Source organism: Spinacia oleracea, chromosome 4 (genome assembly GCF_020520425.1).
Source record: "Spinacia oleracea cultivar Varoflay chromosome 4, BTI_SOV_V1, whole genome shotgun sequence".
In the NCBI taxonomy this organism is placed as follows: domain Eukaryota; kingdom Viridiplantae; phylum Streptophyta; class Magnoliopsida; order Caryophyllales; family Amaranthaceae; genus Spinacia; species Spinacia oleracea.
The window spans coordinates 15,774,673-15,783,605 of record NC_079490.1 but is presented as its reverse complement, the minus strand read 5'-3'; the positions used below and the strand labels follow the sequence as shown (position 1 = coordinate 15,783,605).

General features: G+C 35.1%; 1 pseudogene; it reads left to right on the top strand.

Annotated features, from left to right (window-relative positions):
* The first annotated feature begins 3,031 nt into the window (after positions 1 to 3,031).
* LOC110792724 (uncharacterized) lies at positions 3,032 to 4,322 on the top strand (annotated as a pseudogene).
* The last annotated feature ends 4,611 nt before the right edge of the window (positions 4,323 to 8,933 follow it).

Sequence of the window (8,933 nt, the reverse complement as noted above, 5' to 3'; positions counted from 1 at the left end):
ACTACATTGGGGGAATGAAAAATGTTTAATGTCCCAAAGGAAAAGTATGAGAGATTAGATATCCAAATGAATTTAAAAGGTTTAATGTCCCAATGGAAAAGTATGAGAGATTAGATATCCAAATGAATTTAATTGGTTAAAATAATATTTGACACAAATTTTGATAGAATACTAAAACATTTATGTGATAATATAAAATGAAATGTAAATAACATTTTGGGACAGAACTCAGAAGGAGTATTTTTTAGTGATAAATGTTTTCAAATAAAAACTATTAATTTAAATCACTAAATCCTATTCTTTTTAATAATATAAGGTACTCATTCCGTCTCTTTTTGTTCTTTACGTTTTTCCTTTTGGGTGTCTCAAAATGTTCTTTACATTTCCTTTTATATTATGACATAAATTATTTAATATTCTATCAAAATATGTGTCCAATAATTATTTTAACCAATTAAATTCATTGAGTCATTTAATCTATCACACTTTTCCATTTGGACATTAAATCTTTCTCATATTCCCACTACCAGAATTTTGATAAAAGTGAAAACATTATAAATAAACGTAATTTTTCTCGTTTAAATAAAAAATTAGAGGAATCTCAACGCATATTAATAATCGTTAAAACGCGTGAAAAATACCAAACGTAAAGAACAAAAAGAGACGGAGGGAATATCTATTTAATCTTTTATAAAATGAGTAAAGTTACTTTGATATACAATAAATTTATTGTCCACCCTACACGTGCAAGACATTTATATAGAAAACTACATTAGAAAACATAACTTGGGCAAACACTTCTAAAATGCTTTAAATAGCTCACGAATAAACAACACACCAATTTATTTCCCCTCAATAATATTTTACCAATAATACTTAATACATGTGCACCGTATACATAATATAACACTAGAAGAATTTGTATATTTTATGACAACCTAATAACGACTGGTAAAAATCTCGTCGTAAAAGGGCTTTTGCGACGGGGATAACAACCCAACAAAGACGGGAATGACCGTCGCAAATGTCTTTTACGACGGGTTAACGACGGGATTTTCCATTAACGACGACCCTCTTTTATGACGGGTTCGCGACGAAAAATCCCGTTATTAATCAACAATTATTGGCCTTTAACGACGGGATTTCCCGTTATTAATAGTACAATTTTTGTAGTGATACATGAAATCTTACAATCAACGAAACATAACTCAATTTATCATACTCCAAACGAATTAAAACATAACTTTATTTTACTCCCTCCGTCCCAGATTAGTTGTTACACTTTCCTTTGCACAAAGTTTTAGATGATAAGTGGTTGTTTGGTTATCAATTGTTATTTTATTGAAAAAGCAGATGTGATAGAAGTTAGTGGGGTATTTTTTTTAATTGAATGAGAGAGGGTGTGGGGACAAAAAACATTAGTGGGAAGAGAGAGACAATATAATAATTGTGGGGTCATTCTTAAGTTAGAAGTGTAACAACTAATCTGGTACGGACAAAAAAGGAAAGTGTAACAACTAATCTGGGACGGGGAGTATTAAACAGAACATCAAATAAAAACAATTGCCACGAGCCCAGCCCAAGAACAATCAACTCGTGCAAGAAGAAAATCCCATTCTCATGCAATGCAAAATTCAAGCGAAATTCATTGATAAAGTCTATGCAAATAGCCAAGTCTTCCACATTGGAAATTTCTGCATTTGAAGTTTCTGCCATTCCTTGTTCGATGTTCACAACTCACAAGACTCAAAAGTCACTTTCGTATCGTATGTCAACCAATCTCATTCAAATATTTGCAATCAGTCAAACAAACAAGATTTTCTCAGTAATTACTTTAGCATAAAATCGTGTAAACACAACCTAGTGCAGAGCAATAAAGGTTTTGTTTTATTATTCTTATTTCCACTTATTTCAGGATAATAAGTTCATATAAATTCAATAAACATAAGAGTTAATCAAATATAACTCATAATTAAAATAATTTTTGATAATTTCTAATAATTTCAGAAAAAAAAAGTGAAAATTTAAGTGAATAGAACGTAACTTAAAAGTTAGATTGATCAATCTAATATTATGTCAATATATAATAAGGACTTAAGTGGTACTATTTCGCAAACTGGCTAGTTCTTCATACTCCATACATATTATGGCCTTGTTCGCAAAAATAGCGGTAGTGAATAAGGGTTGAGTAGCGGGTAGCACTTAGAGACTTAGAGTAGCGCTAGCAGCTAAAACTAGAAAAAAAAAATCAAAATAAAGAGTAGGAAATAATACCAATTAAATATTATTTATATGTATTTTAAATTACTAGCACGCATGGCGTGAATAGAACAGTACGGAGTAGTTTATGCTAATCAAACGGTGTACTGGTTAGTCATGGGCATAGATAAAAAATGCGGTATCGGTCACGGTCGTGGAGTCTCGGTAACGGAAATGATGCGTTAGTCGCGGACCATGTCGCGGTTGTCGCAGAGGAATTTGAAAAAGAAGCCCCATGTTACTCCCAGTCACTACCTACCCTAGTCTCCCTCCCCTAAACCGTACACGTGACATAATTAAATGAATTACTTTGTCTACCTTCTCTCTTCTCTCTTGCTTAGATCTGAAAATGGAGTTCTCTACTCTATATCGGTGGAGTTTCTCCATTTCTTTCCTTTTTCCCTTTCTTTTTGTCGAAAACATGGGGAATTGGGCTGAAAACCGAGATGTGAGGCTAATAACGTTTAATGCGCACAAAATTTGTTCAGATCGGTTGAACCAGCCGAGATCTCGCCCTTTTAAAAAACACTTTTACAACTCGGGATATCTCGTATCGCCAGCCTCCAAAACCTAGTTAACTCGGGCGAGTTTTTACACCATGGTCAGATTAGTCATACCATCCCAAATAATACGTCGTAGAATTCAAAACTTTGAATTGTTGGTCCAACATGCATTTATTGGAGTTGCCATTTTGTAAAAATATAGGAGTAAAATGCAAGTTAAGGACTTAAGAAGACTCTGTATCGCTCTATATAAGCTTCACCAAATCACAACTTAAAACACCAAACCAAAAACAATTACCCCATACACAAATTAAAATGGTGCATATAATGAGCCAAAATAGCTTAGTTGTTTTATCCCTGACCTTCACCACCCTAGCAATAATATCACGAGGGATCCTAGCAGTTGATTACACAGTCACGAACAATGCACCCTCAACATCCGGTGGCACGGTCTTTACCAACGAAATAGGCCAAGACCATGCGCAACAAACACTCACGACTTCAACAAACTTCATTTGGCAAATCCTGCAAGAAAACACTGACGCTGACAGAAAATCAGTTGATCAAGTTAGCCTAATCATAGTCCCTACTTTGCCACCACAAATAGTGGCCGAAACCCTCAACAACCAAATCCAATACTCAGCTGAATACTTATCGAGTACTGACTCTTCTAGCTGACAACGTTAAAAACGGATTTGATGGAGTGATTTACCATGAAATGACCCATGTTTGGCAATGGAATGGTAATGGGCAAGCTAACTTGGGTTTAATCGAAGGTATAGCTGATTTTGTGAGGTTGAAGGCTGGGTACCTTGTCAATGGGTGGGCTCAACCAGGGGATGGTGACAAATGGGACGCGGGATATAGTGTTACGGCAAGGTTCTTAGACTACTGCGAGAGTTTGATGTCTGGATTTGTGGCGCAGCTTAACAAGAAGATGAGAGATGGTTATAGTGATGGGTTTTTTCAGGATTTGTTGGGTAAAAGTGTTGATCAACTTTGGTCTGATTATAAGGCTCAATATGGACATTAGTTTTCTTTGTTACGGAAATTCAGTTCAGTCCAGCTAAAAAGAACAGGGTCTCACACTATCAACGTGAAAATTAGACAAAGAAAATACAGAGTATATAAGTATACAAAGAAAAATATAGAGTATATAAGTATTATATATTTGATGTTTAAAATCAACATACGTGCCATGCCCCATGCAATACTATACACACAAAAGTTTAGACTTATGGCAATTGTTTTTATTTGATGTTCTGTTTGGGGTTTAATCAAATAAAGTTATGTTTTAATTTGTTTGGAGTATGATAAATTGAGTTATGTTTCGTTGATTGTAAGATTTCATGTATTATGTATACGGTGCACCGGTATTAAGTATTATTGGTAAAATATTATTGAGGAGAAATAAATTGGTGTGTTGTTTATTCGTGAGCTATTTAAAGCATTTTAGAAGTGTTTGCCCAAGTTATGTTTTCGAATGTAATTTTCTATATAAATGTCTTGCACGTGTAAGGTGTACAATAAATTTATTGTATACCAAAATAACTTTACTCATTTTTTAAAAGATTAAATAGATACCTTAATACAAAAACGGAGGGTAGCCTTTCCTTTTTGGGAAAGTTCACTTCCCTCTTTACACTTCCCTCCAAAAACAGAAAGCTTCCAAAATTTTCCCTCCAAACTTTTTGGCTGAAATTTTTCCCTCCAAACTTTCTAAATTAAGCACACACCCTTTATAAACAGGGGTGCCTTTCTAGCAAAAAACCCTCATAAATTCCAACTGTTTTTAGATCAGTTACAACAACAAAAAACCAAAAGCAATAAATACACTAAAATTAATCAGCAAGGGGACATTAATGGCTTCAGATAAAGAGGAGGACGATTTCCTCGGTTTTTTCGATGATGAAGGAGACGACACGAACTCTGATTCAGATCATGATGATGATGAGGCAACACAGTCTCTGGCACAAAATGCTGAAAGTGAAGTAAATGCTCATCACATTGGGGACTTTGAGCATAACCAACAATTGCCAGATCTTAATGAAGTGGGACAAGAAGATGCACATGAATTTGAAGTGGGACCACAACATACATCAGGTATATCAGATAACCACTCAGTTCCATTTTTGTTTGATTTGAACATGCCAGTACAACAAGAGTTCCCACCATCCCCAATTCATCAAACAGAAACAGAGCAAAATCATCATAAGCCTAGAACCCCAAGGATTAACAACGAATTAAGGTTAGAAATCTTGTTGTTCCTTCTCTTAAGAAAAGAAAAGCATTCAGATGAACTCATTCATGGGACAAATAGGCAGGCTGTTATAAAGTTTGGTTACACAAGGAAGACAATAAGACTAATATGGCAGAGAGCATTGGCACATAAGGCAGCCATGGATTCGTATTTCTATGATGGCAAATATCACAACTGTGGGAGGAAGAGAATTCAAGTAACATATGAAACTATAGCATCCATAGGCATGGGGGATAGAACAACCATTATTGATCTTGCAAGGATGCTTAATTTGAGTCCCACAACAGTTTGGAGAATGGTGAAAAGAAAACAGATAAAACCACATTCAAGTCCCTTGAATCCAGGCATTTCAGAAGAATGCAAGATGGCAAGGATGAAGTGGGCACTTGGTCTCTTAATGGACTACTCAATATCAAATGATCCCACATATTACAGCATGTATGATTTCATTCACATCGATGAGAAATGGTTCTATCTTACACAAAAAAGTCAAAGAGTTTATTTAGCAAACAATGAACCATTTCCACACAGGAAGGGAAAATCAAGAACTAAGATTCCAAAGTTCATGTTCATGGCAGCAGTAGCAAGGCCAAGGTGGGGACAAGATGGGTAATGTGAGTGGGATGGGAAACTTGGTAAATTTCCATTCACAGATGCAGTGGCAGCAAAGAGAACACCCAAAAACAGAGTGAAGGGGACAATTGAGACTAAACCAATCAAGTCAGTGAATCAGATTGCAACTAGGGCCATGCTAATCAACTACCTAATCCCAACAATTAAAGAGAAATGACCACCACATGAGGGGGAAAAGGTGATATACATCATTCAAGACAATGCAAAGGCACACATTTTGCAAAATGATCAAGAATGGCAGCAACACTACAAGCAAGATGGGTTTACATTGATATTGACTCAGCAGCCAGCAAACAGTCCAGATTGTAACATATTAGACTTGGGGTTCTTTAGGTCAATTCAATCACTTATGCACAAAAAGATGCCTAAAATAGTTGAAGATTTAAGTGGTGCTGTGACTGAGGCATATAATGATCTGCATGCAAAGACTCTATCTAATGTGTGGATGTCACTTCAATATGTTGGAAATGAAATTTTGAAACACAAGGGGGACAACAACTACCAACTCCCACACAACAAGAAAAAGATTTTAGAAGATGAGGGGAATCTGCCAGAACAAGTTAAGGCCCCAAGGTGGGCTGTGAATGAATGCAAACAACTTGTTGATGAATGGAGAGCAAATCAGTGAAGTATAGAGCAAGAACGAGAGATTACTTTTTGTGTTTTGGGAACATGTTTTAAAAGTTACAAGAACAAATAGAATGTCACTTTTGTAAGCTTGAATGAAAGCATCACATGTATTTAAAACATTTTGGAAGCAACATATCAAATGAAATCAATTTATTGTTGTTAATCTTTAGTTTTTGTTCATCATACTCACATTCATGTACTTATTCATGTACATGGCATAATCACATATGAACTCGGGGCATGCAAAATCATAAGGGAACATGTATATGGAAGCATGAACATGGCAGCAATATATGCACAAGGCAACAATGCACAAGGCAACATGAACAAGACAACATGAACAAGGCAACAATAACTAGGCAGCAATGCACAAGGCAACAATAACTAGGTAATCACAATCTTAGTTTAGTTTAGTATAGATAAATATTTCATAATTTTTTAGTTTATAGCGAATGAATGGTTCATAAATTAAATGGAAATGACAAAACAATTCTATAGAATCATGTAAGACGGAAAGATCTTTTGAATCTAATTATTCGATTATATTGATTGTTCACCATAATCACAATCATGTTTATTATTTCTAGTTGTAATTGAAACACAAAACATCAATTGAATCAGTCAGCCATTCCTGAAACCATGAAGGGGACATCTTTATGTTTTCAAGGCAACACATGAATTCATTTTCAAGCCAAGGCAAAGCATGGGGACATGTTGTTCTCAGTTTGTATTTGTTCATCATCATTGAATCCTATACTTTAATATCCTCCTCACAAATGGAGTGAATGACTAACACAAACAGAAATGGGAAAGGAAAGTCACTCCATTTGACAGAGGATACTAAAAGTTTAGGAAACTCAGGACATGCAAAATCACAACTCTGAACACATCGGCTTCAAAATGGAAAGAATGCATATCACATCATTTTCAGATGGAAAATCTTCCCACTTCGAAACCGATGCGTCAAAAGATGTAATATTCGAGTTACTAAACCATTTCATCATTGAACAACTCATCAAAAACAAGGCATGAGCAAGGCAGCAAAGGCAAGGTAGTTAATTACAACATACTTAGAAAGTCATATGCAAAATCACTTCTCTAAACACATCGGCATCTAAATGGAAAGAATGCATATCACATCATTTTCAGATGGAAAATCTTCCCACTTAGATACCGATGCGTCAACAAAAGTAAATTTCGATATGCTTAAACCAATTCATCATTGAACAAAGCATCAAGAACAAGGCATGAGCAAGGCAGCAAAGGCAAGGTAGTTAATTACAACATACTTAGAAAGTCATACGCAAAATCACTTCTCTAAACACATCGGCATCTAAATGGAAAGAATGCATATCACATCATTTTCAGATGGAAATACCGATGCGTCAACATTAAATTTCGATATTCTTAAACCAATTCATCATTGAACAAAGCATCAAGAACAAGGCATGAGCAAGGCAGCAAAGGCAAGGTAGTTAATTACAACATACTTAGAAAGTCATATGCAAAATCACTTCTCTAAACACATCGACATCTAAATGGAAAGAATGCATATCACATCATTTTCAGATGGAAAATCTTCCCACTTAGATACCGATGCGTCAACAAAAGTAAATTTCGATATGCTTAAACCAATTCATCATTGAACAAAGCATCAAGAACAAGGCATCAAGTACATAGAAGCAAGTACACACAACCATCTTAGAATGTCCCCAAGCATCCCTCACACAAACCCCATCCACTAACACTTAGCTCTCGAGAAGCATTATTTATGCTAATGGCGCATGAGTGTTAATGGAATATAGGGTTTGAGTGTCAGCAAATGAAGACTCATCATAGATGACTCAAAACAAATAACAAGGCAGCAATGGACAAGGCACAACAATCTCAGTTAGGTTAATTTACATCATATATTTAGTATGTTTCTAAATTTTAACAACCTCATCACCCTTTTACAAAAGGGATTACATGATCACTTCTTCGTTTGTGAAATGAAATTTATCCCCTTTTGTAAAAGGGGACGAGGGAATATGTTAGAAACCAAAATCTAAGATAATCAACAAGTACACCACAGATCACAATGATCAAACTCACACATGGGACATTAGCAAACATTAGGGTTTCAATCTCAGAGTTGTTGAATAACATCATTGATCTATTGTATCAATATTTTCTCAACTTTAACATCCTTTTTCCTAACGCAATGATTGATATTCACTACTGATCATGTGAAAAGACAATCACTCCATTAGACAAAAGGAGTTAAAGGACAAGTATTGAAACATAAATCTCAGGATATCAACCTATAACATCATTAATTATCATTAACACCACAATCAAACATGTTGTTTAAGTGTCATGGTGGTCCTTCCAAAGGAAATTGACAAATTGTGAACTATCGCATTGGATATTTAACAATAAGTCAATCCCCTTTGAAGGACCACCTAACTAAAAAAAGTGAAACATGCATGACATCAAAATTCATCTCAGATGTCCCCAAGCATCATTGAAACAAATTCAACCTACACACACTTAGCGCCTGAGAAGCATCTGTTAGGTTATGAAACATATGACAATTCATAAATCATGCGGAAAAACCATAAAGCCAGGAAAACATATTATTTACACATAATCATTTAGCATAGTTT